Source organism: Portunus trituberculatus, chromosome 15 (genome assembly GCF_017591435.1).
Source record: "Portunus trituberculatus isolate SZX2019 chromosome 15, ASM1759143v1, whole genome shotgun sequence".
NCBI classification, from domain to species: Eukaryota; Metazoa; Arthropoda; class Malacostraca; order Decapoda; family Portunidae; genus Portunus; species Portunus trituberculatus.
In genome coordinates, this window is record NC_059269.1 from 7721735 (window position 1) to 7737066 (window position 15332).

General features: G+C 40.3%; 1 long non-coding RNA gene across 1 annotated transcript in view; it reads right to left on the reverse strand.

Moving 5' to 3' along the window:
- The window catches only part of LOC123504099, a 279550-nt gene that overhangs the window by 9916 nt on the left and 254302 nt on the right, over positions 1–15332 (reverse strand). The window contains exon 7 of the long non-coding RNA XR_006674703.1: positions 14138–14249. This is a non-coding gene — a long non-coding RNA (uncharacterized LOC123504099). The remainder of the gene's footprint in view (positions 1–14137; positions 14250–15332) is intronic.

Below are 15332 nucleotides of genomic sequence, written 5' to 3' on the forward strand. Positions count from 1 at the left end.
AAAGATGATGGATAGAAGACACGAAGGGAGTAAAGAGAGAGAGAGAGAGAGAGAGAGAGAGAGAGAGAGAGAGAGAGAGAGAGAGAGAGAGAGAGAGAGAGAGAGAGAGAGAGAGAGAGAGAGAGAGAGAGAGAGAGAGAGAGAGAGAGAGAGAGAGAGAGAGAGAGAGAGAGAGAGAGAGAGAGAGAGAGGTGAAAGAAGTCAGATTATGAAAACAGATATAAAACTAAATAAGAGGAAAAGGAAGCAATGGAAATAGAGAGGATAACTACGAATGAAGGAGCTGGGATAGACGAGCAAGGAGAGCAGGTAGGAGGGAGAGACGGGAAGATTAAAAAGAAAAATAGAGAGAAAAAAAAGAAGGAAATGAGAAAGGGAGGGCTGGAGGAGAGGAAAGAGGGAGAGTGTGATGGATGGAGAACAAAAATAGGGAAGAGTTTTGCTGAGGAGAAAGTTAGGGCAAGCGGAGGAGTGGTTGGGACTTCGGAGGGAGCAAGGGAGAGAGGGAGAGGGAGAGTAAAATCGAAGTATAGAACAAGATTAAGGGGACGCTACACTGTGCATACAACAAAGCCTTACATAAACCTTCTATAGGGCCACGAAATTGCCCTAGTACCTCCACCCACCACTAGGAGAGGCAGCGACAAACTTGACAACTCCATTAGGAAGGACCAGCACCAGAGAGGGAGTAAATATAACTCGGCTCAACTAAAGTATTGGCAGTAATAATTCGAAAGGGAGTAGTGGAGGGCGATGAGCAAGAGTAAGTGAATAATGGTGGTGGTGGTGGTGGTGGTGGTGGTGGTGGTGTTGATAAAGAAAAATACGAAAAATTGAAGGAAAATAAATAATGAAAGAATGAGAGAAGAAGAAGAGAATGAAGATGAAAATGAAGAAGAAGAAGAAGAAGAAGAAGAAGAAGAAGAAGAAAGAAAGTAGATGAAGAACAACAATAATAACAAAAACACAAATAGCTTGTACTAGTTAAAAGAACAACCACTGCGCTTCTTTTCTCACGTCACCTTCAAACAACAGAAACAAAGCACAAACATCATCACTATTTTGAGCTCTTGAAACCTTTTACACTGTTTTCAAGTCCTAAACTGTCTTAAATACACCCTATTGCTGTTTTACTTAGGTTCTAATGCTGTGGTAAGTGAGGCAGCAAGGATATTCCAGTTCACTCACCACACCTTATTTCCTTTACCTGCAGCTCAATAACTCCACCGATAAGCCGGGAGTTTGCATCATTCTGTATTAATTTGTGGTTTTGTGGTTCGGGAAAAGTGGAGTGACCAGGGCGGGCTGCGAATGAGGGCTGGACTGGAGCGTCGCGTTTTTGCATGTGCTGATAACGGCCACTGGGACACACGGCACAGAGGCAGCAGGTAAAGGTAGGGATGGGCTGCCACACACATGACCTCAGAACTCATCTATTTCCTTGGGTTTTTAGTACACGTAATCAGTGGTCGACTAAATGGATGTCTCTCTTGTCTTACCTCAGTGTTAAGTAGTGAGGCCGCGTTCTCAATCTTTTCAGGTTCTTCTCTTGTTTACTTTTAATATGACCTTAAATTGATATTAGTAGGTTTTTATGATAATATTGGCAATTTCATAAGGATTTTTCTATATTAATTAAAGAAAATCTATGCATGTAGCTTATGATATCAATTGCTTAAAACCCTACAGTGTTTCTAAATTAAATCCCAGTTTGCTTATAATAATTAAGATACCAGGTTTTGCAGAGAAAGTATCATCAGATTGGACAACTTGAAAACGCTGGAAAAAAAAAAAAAAACACATTGGAAGTAAGTAACATAATAATCGACTAGTGACTATACACCTGTACACGAAATATTTACTATGAATAGACGGCTATATACTACACTGACGTCACTACATTCACCTCTCCCTCAGTAAAAGTTAATGCTCTGTCTAAAAACAAACAAACATCCAAAAATTTAGAGTCAACCACGAAAGACGAAAATTTAAAGTCCAACCTCGACAAACCAGCATTTAGCGCCCAACCTCAAGAATTTAGTATCGAACTTCGGAAGACAAGAATTTAATGCCCAATCTTGAAAGAACTAAAGACAAAAATCCAGTATCAGCAGAAGACAGAAATTGAATGTTATGAGTCGTTTAAATGTCAGAGAGAGAGAGAGAGAGAGAGAGAGAGAGAGAGAGAGAGAGAGAGAGAGAGAGAGAGAGAACAATAAAACAGAATTACTCCCCCTTCATCGCGATAACAGGAATATATAGAGGGAGACTCCTACACTTGAACAATGTGGCGTGAAGAAGGACATGGAGGGGGGGAAGAGAAAGTTTGGGGGATAGAGGACGGACATTGAGAGAGAGAGAGAGAGAGAGATGTGGCGGGAAGATTAAAAAGTACATAAATACAAAGACTCTTATTTCTAGACACTCTGGGCTCCCATAAGAACTATTTTCGATATGTTATAAATGATTAGTCAGGATTTCATAATGCTTTCCTTAGCAGAATTCTTTTTGTCACTTGAATAAAATTAAACACCGATGAAATCCTTAATAATTTTTCATTCGTACCTGTTTAGAGTAGTTGAAATAAGGAGCTGCTGGAAAATATGTATCTCTAAGAACAGTATTTTGAACCGTGAGCTAGGCCCTAAAGACACTAATTGACGGGTTTTTAAGAGTGTTTTTAACGATCTAGTGACAGATTGATAAGGTTTTTATATAATTATCAGGAGAAAAATTATTAGGAATCTGGCTGATCATCTCGGTAGACTTGGAAAATAGTTGTGGTGACAGAGCAGAGCGTTTAAGAATACCAACCTAATCAATGAAAAAGAAATCAATAACAGCAATAAATCTGTCAGTCGTTCAAGACAATTTAGGTTTAATTGTACTATCGTAATATCGTAACTAAAGAAAGATATGGAGATTTTGGAAGAAAATATGACATTTCTTTTTACAGGAAAAGGAAATGAAATTATTACTTCCTGGAAAGAAAGAAAAGGGAAAGGTGTCAAATTATCAATATTGCATTAGAACAATCATAGAAAATTTAAACTTTGTCACAATAACGCTTTCCATGAGAGAGAGAGAGAGAGAGAGAGAGAGAGAGAGAGAGAGAGAGAGAGAGAGAGAGAGAGAGAGGGGAGATAATGGAGGGGAAAGCAGAGGGGTGAGTCACCGAGAAAGAGGGGAAATGGAGGCTTGTGATGTCATGAGTCACGTATTTAGCCTCCCCCGTTTAGCCTGTCAACTTCCCCCGTTCTCTCCCTCTTCCTCTTCTTCTTCTTCCTTCATCACCACCCAGTCTCCCTTCCTCACTTCTTTCCATTCCCACCCTCATCTTTTATTTCTTGAACTGTTCCTGCATATATTCAAATTTATATAGGTGAGTGGATGTTACGTATTAGATTATATTAAGCATGTTTACGCTAGACTATAATATTCTAAAACACCTCCACACAACAGTACTACATTTAAAAGGCTTTATATCAAGTGACACGGGTTTTTAAGGATGTTTTTGATGGTTCTAGTGATAGATTAACAGCATTTCTATATCATTAACAGAAATAGGCACTTGGAAACCTAGCTAATTATCTCTGTGGCCTTTGACAATAAATATGGGCCTAAGGATTAAAGATGATCAATTTAGATACTGACCAAAAATGACTCCCTAGACCCGTTCAGGATTAATTTTCTTTTCTGCAGTTCAAGTTTGCGGACTCTCTTTCTCTCTTCTCCCACGGTCCATTTTACAAAGAACATTTCTCCCACTCAAAACTAAAGCTTATGAAGTACTCCATGCGGGTGACACTTGGTGGACAGGAATAGTAAATAAGTAACTAGGTAAAATAGAGGAAATGAATAGAGGAATGCATCAATAACGGGGTTCAGGGGCGTCTATGAACGTTGTCTCCTCCCCATCTGTGTGTGACGATTAATTATAGGAGCCCCCCCTTCCCTTCCCCTTAATGAACCACCACAAACCAATGGAGAGAATAAGGTAAAAAAAAAGGTATAGTATTCTCTCTCTCTCTCTCTCTCTCTCTACTTTATAGCAAACAATAAAAGTAACAATTTGAAAAGCAATAAATCTATATTTCACAAGCCTCGAGAGAAGTACCCAGGCAGCAGCACCACCACCATTACCTTCCCTACGTGGCTGGAGACTACTGGCGACTGCTGGAGACTACGAGTACCATATATTGCCAGTACAGAGGTAGTCAGACTAAGAAGTGAAGTAAGTATAATGTTCTGTACTCACTTCTATCGTATTAAACGCCAATTAGAAGAAACCCAATAAATTCCAGGACTTAGAATTGAGGACCTTAAAACTTCAGAAAATAAGGGAAGGTGTAAGAAACTATCAGGCCAACACGTGGCAGTTCCATGTATGAAATATATCTACGTATTTCCTCCTATCATCCTCATCCATAAATATATCTAATCTTATGAAACTCCTTAATAACTCACTACTAACAATACGGTAACTGAGGAACCCGCTGAACAAAGTGGTAGTTAGTGTGAACGTAACAATACGCATTACGTTGACTACCCACAGTAGTATTATTGTATATTGAATTAACCAAAATAGTCTTAATATGTTACGACTCCATATTCAATGTCAGATTAATGGCAGCACTGATAAATGGTCTTATGGGTCTGAGTGGTTATGCTACGGGAAGAAGACTGAGAATCACGGCAATACAGTCTCTCCTCTCCAGCGATCTTGAGCTTGGAAAGAGTAAAGAAACCATGGAGACCGTTTACAGCGTGCCTGTCCTGCCTTTTATTAAACTTTGTATGACGCATGGTGTTTTAAAGTTGCCCTGAAATCTGACAGTTAGGTATCTAATATTACTGAGGATTAGCGAAGTAGAATGTGAATCAAAACGAGTGAAAATCAACAATTATCGGAAAAGCTTTTAGTTAAACCGTATTCTATAAAAATCCAACAATATATTAAGGGAAGATTTGGGCTTCTTTGAAGCTGCAAGAGTTATCAATAGGAATTAAGGACTACATTTTCAAAGGTTTCTCAACTATTTCAACAGACTCTACAGGAAGTTATTGTGGTGTTGAAGGTGTTTCCATGACCCTAGTGATAAGAAACTACAGTAGAAGGTATTGGATCTTTCAAGGATACTTTCCTGATTCTCGTGACAACAGACTATATCTAAAGTTATCAAGGTTTTAAAGAATGGTTCAATTGATAGTATAACAAAAACTAATGCAAAGAGCATGGAAACCGTACTATTTATCTTTGTGACCTCTCAAATTAGAACAAACGCGTTTGAAAATAGAACAAATTTTAGTGGAGACCATTCAAGGTTTCACAAATATTTTCTACGATTTTAGAGGTAGTTTACCAAGGAATCCACACCACCAATGAGGGAAAAAGAGAAAACCGTGCTAACTAATTTAACCTCATGACAGCCTTAAAGCGTTGAAGAAAAGAAAAAAATAACTCATTATATATATTCTTTTAGTCTTTCTGTCGTCGTTATATAAAAATGATAAGTCGAGACAACAAAGGCATAGCGGCAATTCAAGTAATAACTCTGTGCCAAGATACATGTAGTTGTGAAGGCGGAAAAGGAAGGAAATAAGCGAAACGTGGAGCTGCTCTTCACAAACAAAAGTGGATAGTTTTACGAGAATACTGGTGAAACAACTGGAAAGGAAAATAGTCTCAGTCTTTAGCAATTGCATGGATACAGTGAACAGGATAAAGAGCCCCCGACGCGCGCGCGCGCACACACACACACACACACACACACACACACACACACACACACACACACACACACACACACACAACACAAAAACATACACACACACGAGAGAGAGAGAGAGAGAGAGAGAGAGAGAGAGAGAGAGAGAGAGAGAGAGAGAGAGAGAGAGAGAGAGAGAGAGAGAGAGAGAGAGAGAGATAACACATAGACACAAACAAATAGGCAAGACAAACACACATGCAAAGACACACATACAGACATAAGATAAGATAAAATAAGATAATCTATTAGTCATATTGTTATACATTGATGAATACAAGAGAAAACCTATCAAACATGCTCCAAAAACAAAAGGAATGACAATTGTGTACAGGTTAGTGGATAAAATAAAAGAAAACGTCAGTCACATAGCAACATTCATGCATAAAAACATGATTCGTGTGAATGAAAATGGTTAAAAATTACTATACTGCTGGGGACAACTGATTTATTTTATATTTTTTTTTATTATGGATATTGCCAGCCTTTGTCTTGACCTTAACCTCTTCAGTACCAAAACACATTTCCATATTTATTCCGCTTACTTTTTTGGAGATTTTAAACACCTTCAGAAACTTAAATGGGGATTAAAATAGTGAAGACTCTGGCCATTAATCTTCTGACCTCCATAAATCCTTCCTAATGTAAATGAAATCGTCTAATCACACACACACACACACACACACACACACACACACACACACACACACACACACACACACACACAAACTCATGGTAAAAATGCGTCCCAGTACTGAAGAGATTAAAACATAAAACAGTAATCTACGCATTATTTTGTCCACTTGTTTTAATGTAGCCTCTTAATGCATCTATTTCATCTACTCCTGCTCACAAGTTTTTGGGTTTTCTAACTATTTTCTTTAGCGTAGCAAGTAGACATTTAAATAGACAACGAGGAAAACACGAAGCTAAACCAAAGGAAGTAGAAAATAGCCAAAATAAACATATCAAGTTCATAAAAAAGCTAAGAAAAAGAGAAAAAAAATGTAGGACGTCAGGTGAGATTAATTACGTTCTTAAACACTTCCCACAGGCCTGAGTTGGAGGAGGAGGAGGAGGAGGAGGAGGAGGAGGAGGAGGAGGAGGAGGAGGAGGAGGAGGAGGAGGAGGAGGAGGAGTGGGTTGGATGGCGTGATGAGTACGGAAGGAGAGAGAGAGAGAGAGAGAGAGAGAGAGAGAGAGAGAGAGAGAGAGAGAGAGAGAGAGAGAGAGAGAGAGAGAGACTTGTTAATGACCTGCATCGTCGCCCCTTCGTCACCGTCACCGCCTCGACACCCCACGGAGCCTCATCTTCAGGACTCGGTGGGGCGTGAAGGAAGAAATGCTGCAGTGTTCTACCTCCCTATAGACCTGAACATCCTTATATAGTACAAAGTAATGCAAAATAAATTAATATAGAATGAAATAATTGGTAAAATAATAGTATACTAATTTCTAACAGGCAGTAACGATTAAGAGGAGTTTTCTTTTTCTTTTTTTTAAGCAAGAGGAAAGACTGGCCAAGGGTAACAAAAAGCCCCACTGGATTACTAGTTTCCTTACAGTTATTAAGAGTCTTGGTACTTATTTTTTCCTTTCAATTCTTTCTTGTTTTAATTTTTTTTTTCTATAACTATTGCAAACTAGTCCATCAAACAGTATAGTCGCCACAAATACTCAGTAACAACCAAGGGTACTGCTATTACTCTTTTCAATTTATTTTTCCTTCCTCTGAATGTCTTTTTTTCCACTTCAAATAATGGAAACAAGATCATCACACGTATCATAGTCACTACACACAGCCTCGTCACGACTATGAAGACTACTGTTGGTGTTTCCCTTTAGTCGTTCTCTCTTTTCGTTCACTTATTCACCCCAAATCACTTTCTTGCTATGGCACGAGAAAAGTAAAAGAGAGAGATGGATACACAAGAAACAGGTAGTGAGAAAGGGGCAAGACAGGGAGTACAATTAAAAGATCTACTCAATTTATTTCCCAAGTGTACCATGTGACCTGCATAGTTTCTCTTCCTCCTCACTGTTCCGCTAAGGGCAAGCAACACTTATCATACCCATCATCACTGGCAGCCATCCCTTACTCCATTACGGGACAGGAATCTCTCGCAACTCTCTCGCAACTTTCTCTCTCTTCATGTCTCTGTCTATAGTTTGTTTATTCTGATTCAGTGCCATGAATTGTGCGATCTTTATGCTATGTCTCGTCTCTGTCTGTGTGGTAATTTGGTTTTCGTTGTCTGTTTATGATTGGTGTTGTGGACAGGTTGGATGTGGCTAAACAATGGAACGTGATGGAAATGTGGAAGGAGAGAAAAATTTGAAGTGTCAGGATAGAATATGATAAATGCCACATTGCACTACACACACACACACACACACACACACACACACACACACACACACACACACACACACACACACACACACACACACCTTACTTTCTTTTCTAAATCCATTCCTTTGGTTTTAGATACTATTGCTAACTGGAGGTACACATTCAATTTCGTTATTCAAGACGACGTATGAGAGAATAAGAAAGAAGGAAGAGTAAGATATTAGGTTAGATTAGGTTAGGGTAAGTTAGGGTAAGGTAAGGTAAGGTAAGGTAAGGTAAGATAGAAAAGATAAGATGATAAGATGAAATAGCTTAAAACAAGACAAGGTAAAGTGAGGTAAAGTGAGGTGAAGCTAGATCAGGTAAGGTTAAGTTAGCGCAAGATAAATCATGCTAAGGTTAGGTTTTCTTAGGTTAGGTTAAGCCAGTGGATAGAGAGGAACCTTTTCCCTGACTATCCTATGTATTTCTCTTAAGGCTACGGTTTCATTCGACTGAGTTAAGAAAAAAATTTGCGACGAGTACTAAAGTATAAAAAGGAGAAGGAGTATAATTAAAGAAAAGATGTTCAAATGAGAGCTGTGCGGGTTTTTTTTGCACGCATCACTCCCTCCCCTTCAAGCAACGAGAGATCTTGCGGAACAACACACGGAGGCTTACCACGAAAACGTAATTGTGTCTAGAATTCAGATTTTCGAGAACACTTTCCACTTGCAGACGTGAACGCATTGCAAATTGCACAAGCTTATGTGTTTATGCCCTGCAAATGAACGAAATATCAACAGACAGAAGAGCAGACAGACGCAGACATACACAGATAGGTACACACGTACAAATGATTGAAGTAGATAGGTAAAAAAATAAAGAAAAAAACATTGATCAATGCTACCAGTAGTAAAAGTAGTAGTAAGTTGTTATTGTTGTTATTGTTGCTACTGTTGTTATCATCGCTTTTGCTGCTAAGGCGCTAAAAGGAACAAGAACAAAGGAAAACAAAAAGACAAAAGAGGAAGGAAAAGGAGAAAATGAAAGAATAGAGAAAGGAGGGAGCTAAGGGAGAGTTGAGGAGAAATGTTAAGGTTCAGGTAGGAAGGAAAGGAGAGGAGAGGAGAGGAGAGGAGAGGAGAGGAGAGGAGAGGAGAGGAGAGGAGAGGAGAGGAGAGGAGAGGAGAGGAGAGGAGAGGAGGGGCGGTGAGGTGAGCGGAAACCTATAGAACATGGCAAGGTCACCCGTTGTGTATTACCCCATGACTCATAACACGCTTGAGATTATAGTGTGTGTGTGTGTGTGTGTGTGTGTGTGTGTGTGTGTGTGTGTGTGTGTGTGTGTGTGTGTGTGTGTGTGTGTTTGCTGCAGTGTGTAATTTCCCCAAATCATCAATTTCTCCCCCCCCCCTCGTCTCTCCGTCTCTCTCTCTCTCTCTCTCTCTCTCTGATGGAAACACAGACAAAGACACTCATACACAAACGTTAAAGCACAGGCACACACGCGCGGCACACACACACACACACACACACACACACACACACACACACACACACACACACACACACACACACACACACACACACACACACACCAGAAGAAGAATTTTTATTGCCCTAACAATATCAATGTGGATGCAACGCTTCAGGATGCAGAAATGAACCAGAGAGAGAGAGAGAGAGAGAGAGAGAGAGAGAGAGAGAGAGAGAGAGAGAGAGAGAGAGAGAGAGAGAGAGAGAGAGAGAGAGAATCAGTGCGGCATTACCAGCTAAGTAGAGAGAAAAAACAAAACAAAAACTAATGCACAATCTAACATGTAAGTGAAAAGGAAGTGCAGACAGATAGATACACGAGAATGCAAGAAATGATAAAAGCGTAAGTCGGAGGAGGAAAGCAACGAGGCGACGGAGGAAAGGAGGGATGGCAGCAGAGAGGGAAGCGGAGGAGGGAAAGAACACAGAGGGACAAGCAAAGAGTTGAGAGAGGGAGAAGGGAGGAACAAAAGGGGACACAACGATGAAGATGAAAGCGATAACAGAGGAGGACAGGTGGGTGGACAACGAAAGGGAGAAGAGAGGCAACCGGGAGACAGACAGAAATACAGAGAAAGAGAAAGAGCAAAAAAATAACAGGAAAACCAAATCTGAATGGGAAACAAGCTTCATAAACAGAAAAGAGGTAGAAAGTAGAGAAGAAAGAGAACGAGAGGCAGAGAAAAGACAAAAAAACAGAAAAATACCAAGGAAACTTAATCTAAAATGGAAAACAAACTACATTAACAGAAGAAAGAAGAAAAAAATAGAGCGAGGAGAGAAAAGAAGTAGAGAAAGAGATAGAAAGGAAAATAAATGCCAGGAGAACCGAATCTGAACAGGAAACAGACATAGAAAGAGGCAGAAAGAAGAAAAAAAACAGGAAAACTATATCTAAAAAAGGAACAAACTACTTAAACAGAAAAAAAAGAGAAGGAAAAAAATAGAGCAGGAAGAGGAAGAGGAAGAAGAAACGACGGCGCAAGTGAGGGTGGCTTGGAGGTTACGTTCGTGGGAGCGGGTCACACCTCTCACACCTGGCCCAGCACACGCCGGGTACACGGAACACCCACCCATCCACCCACCCGCCAGCGCTGGACCGGTTCTAGACGCTAATTACCTCCCGCTCGTTGGTCCTCACTACGTCGATGCGCTGACTCTAACTAGCCACAGTGAAGCAGCTGGTGTGTGTGTGTGTGTGTGTGTGTGTGTGTGTGTGTGTGTGTGTGTGTGTGTGTGTGTGTGTGTGTGTGTGTGTGTGTGTGTGTGTGTGTGTGTGTGTGTGTGTGTGTGTGTGCGCCGCTTAACACCGCTTGGAAAATAAAAGTAATGGATTTTTCTTAAAGGTTTTTGTAATTTTAAAAAGCAAATACTGAACACGTGAGAAATAAAGACTTAGAAAATTATTATAGTAAGCTGTACCTGAAATGGGTCGTTTAATAAGACTAAAATAACAGGCAAACTCAGTACAAATAAACAATAAAAACTCTATATTTTGTCTGTAAAGAAATTAAGCATTAAAAAAAGATTAGAAATTGAAATAAAAGAGAAGAAAAATGACTGGAAATAAAGAGATCAAAATTTTCTTTCTAATATAACAGTTTCACAAATCGATATTTCAAGTTAGTAGACGCTTTACTTAATTCATTCCCGCTTGTTTGGCAGAAATATAAACGTGCAGAGGGGACCTAAAACCGCCTCGTCATAAACAAACACACACACACACACACACACACACACACACACACACACACACACACTCAAATCATGCAGAGAAAATTTATACCCATCCCAATATACCCCGCCACACAGAAACACACACACACACACACCACTGATGGCATGCAGAGAAGACTTATAGCCACCCCACCACATCCTATCACACACAACGTCACACGCACACACACACACACACACACACACACACACACACACACACACGTCACTCAGGTCATGCAAAAATTTCGCCTCTCCCGAACCATCCATGGCCATCCAGTCAAACCGGTTTTGTCTTGCTGCTTTTCCTTTTGTGCCGCGAGTGAGAAAGTTCAGGTTTTTACACAGATTTGATGAGTTTTTGCTACAAGGCCGTTCAGTTTTGTCCTTGCGTGTTGAGTAAGTTGGCTCTTCATTCATTCCGTCCGTCTAGTGTGGCTGCGTTCAAGGGATCAAAATTGTTACCGGAAAAAAAAAAGAAAAGTATATACAAGGTGAGGTATCTGTAACTTTCCGTGTAGTGACTCAACGCAGAGCTACATGCGACATTAGATTATATAAAGATTCCTTGATATCGACTAATTTTATTCATATCATCACTCTCTCTCTCTCTCTTTGCTAGCCCTCCGTCCCTCGCTACTGCCAGGCATCAAGGCCACAACTTCCGTACTTATTCACCTCCAGAAGAACAGAAGCCGCAGCGTGAAAGAAAACACCCTGTAATTCGTCACCGCGTAGACAACGACGACACTACACAACACAATAAGGAGAGGGAGGAAAAAATAGACAAACGAAACAAAGTGGAACAATGGATACACTCATCATGGAAGACTATTTTGATTTCCTCGGCCTGGTTTTACGCTTTCTGTAATTACAAACATAGCTTACAGGAATGAGGGAGCCAGACAGAGACGATACCTACTGCATATCAAGTCGGGAAGTATCCTACTGACCCACACAGCGATCCACGGAGCCTACGTACACTATCAGCCGGTGACGAGTTGGAGGCAGCACAGCAGTGATCCCATCCAGCAAAACTACTCTTTCCACACGAGCTACGAGACATCTCATGACAATTCCAGCTCTTCCATACGTAGGAGCTCTCAACCAAACGTGTTTTCATGCCAGGTGAAGGGTGGATCGTCATTAGCGTGGTTGTGGTGAGGATACAGATGAAGAGGAGGAGCCTGGAGGTAAATAAGGTAGGAGGAGCTATAGCATTATGTGGTAGGTGGAGCCAGTGGGAAGAAAATAGGTTGGGAGAAGCTGGGTCAGAGAAAGCTGATGGGAAGGGTGGGATGGGAGAGTGAAATGAGGCTAAAGAGGAAGTTCCTCGGGAGGGGGTGAAGCTTCTACAGCATGAAGGGAGGAGCTCAAGAGGGAAAAGTAATAGGGAAGGATTCGACCCACTGACCCGTGCTGCGTGGCCAAGGGTGCCCCAGGGAAGAGATGGCTTGAGATGCTTCCCCTGTACCGCTGTGATGAGAGTTCAGATCAGACTCTTCCTTATCCGCGGGGGTCGTTCACTCTTCCTCTTAGTTAATATTCCAAAGATCTAACAATGCGATGTATATATATATATATATATATATATATATATATATATATATATATATATATATATATATATATATATATATATATATATATATATATATATATATATATATATATATATATATATATATATATATATATATATATATATATATATATATATATATATTATCTAGACTAAGAAGAGAAAAGTATATTACAGCATAACTTAATTTTTTTTATAAAGCCCATAATTTATATAAGAAAGAACGGAAAATACAAAACAAATCCTAATAATACACACACAGAACACTGATTTCATAGTTACCGACGACACAGGAACACCCAGACGGCAGGCAATCTCCTGATGGACTGCGGAAAAAAAAATAATCTCCTTACATGTGACTGTACCTGAATTAATTTTTTCCACTATGTCTTGAGAATAACGTGTCAGAATTGAGATCACTCTCTATTACGTTCCTTCACACAAGGGATAAGAGCAAGGCTTTCACCATCAACACTCCAGACACTGTATCAAGATCGTAACACCAGTGAAAACATTGGCAACTTGATATGGGCGAAGACCTTAGCATACCAAATAATGGGCAAGGTCGTTACCACTAACCTAGCACGTGTGTGTGTGTGTGTGTGTGTGTGTGTGTGTGTGTGTGTGTGTGTGTGTGTGTGTGTGTGTGTGTGTGTGTATTTTTAGTTGCAGTAATTGAGTAACACATTTAAGTCGTTTTTTTATAGTAAAAGAAACATGATAGTGATGTTATGGTGGGCGAGATGTAGTTAGTATTAGCGGAAATAAGAAAATAAAAAGTGCACCATTTCTTAGCCACAGTGAGAAACTAGTTACGTAAAGGTCTCTTATCTTTCATCAAGCTATGACAGGATATTTGTTTTATCAATTGCCATACCTCTCTGCCGCCCCGTGTACAAATATTACCCACACAGTCAACAAAATAAGGGTAGCGAACGTTTGACTTCCCTAAATTCAACTATAGACTGACCCATTAGATCATACAACTGTCTCACACATCGATACATTTCTTAAGTCATTCATGTATACCTATAATTCAATTAGTCCTAGAGAGAGAGAGAGAGAGAGAGAGAGAGAGAGAGAGAGAGAGAGAGAGAGAGAGAGAGAGAGAGAGAGAGAGAGAGAGAGAGAGAGAGAGAGCACTTTTCCTTTTGTTTACCTGACACCTCCAAGTTCCCCATGAGTGAAGACATGACTCACCTGTAATAAGTGCAGGTGACGCTCGTGGCTTGCTGATTCATAGCGCGGAGTGACTCAGGTGTTCAGGTGAGGAGCGGGACAGTAGCGCCGGCCAGCTATTTTCCACACCTTCCTGAAAAAAAAAAAAAAATATCAGCTTACTTTTTGTCATCAAGTAAAGTCTCCATTCAGAAATTCCTACACTTTAACATAAAAACTAGATTACAAATGGTATATACAGTCAAAAATTTGTAGTGCCTTCACCGCAACATGATCCAAGTGCTTTAATCATTTTACAAGTCAGGAGCTGGACTGTATGTATGTATTATAAGCTTCTTTCGTCTAATGTCTATAATGTCATATAATACCGTTAGTTACTTTTAAACTAACTGTGTGTGTGTGTGTGTGTGTGTGTGTGTGTGTGTGTGTGTGTGTGTGTGGAGTAGTGGGCGGGGTGTGGCGAGAGAGAGAGAGAGAGAGAGAGAGAGAGAGAGAGAGAGAGAGAGAGAGAGAGAGAGAGAGAGAGAGAGAGAGAGAGAGAGAGAGAGAGAGAGTCATCCTTAACATGTCTAACGTAACGAACCTGACATTATCGAGTAAAAAAAACGACATCTCAGTGGTCATGGTGTGTGTGTGTGTGTGTGTGTGTGTGTGTGTGTGTGTGTGTGTGTGTGTGTGTGTGTGTGTGTGTGTGTGTGTGTGTGTGTGTGTGTGTGTGGGCGTTTCAAGATACTGAGGACAAGGCTCGTAGCTTTCTCCTTCTCGCCCGCCAGTTGTGCACCATTAATCACTCTGAGGGGACTTTTGCATACCGTTCTCACTTCCCATGCTCTCTCTCTCTCTCTCTCTCTCTCTCTCTCTCTCTCTCTCTCTCTCTCTCTCTCTCTCCATCACCTTGACCCCTAACGGTACAGGAAGGAAGAAGGGAAGGGATATGACCGTTTGTTTTTCTTTTTTATCCTTCTTTTTCTTAGCTCGTCTATCTTTGATGTCTTGCTTCCCTCCTTATATCATTCTACATTTGATGTTTCTGCCTTTTACTTTCTACTTCTATTAATACACGATTTTTTTGGTGTGTTTGGTAATGTGTGTTTGTCTTCTTGTTACTGGTTTGTCATCCTTGTCTTTGGTGTTGTTGTCGTTGTTGTTATTGTTGTTGTTGTTGTTGTTTTCATCCTAATCATCTTTATCTACTTCATCTTCTTCCTATTCCCTT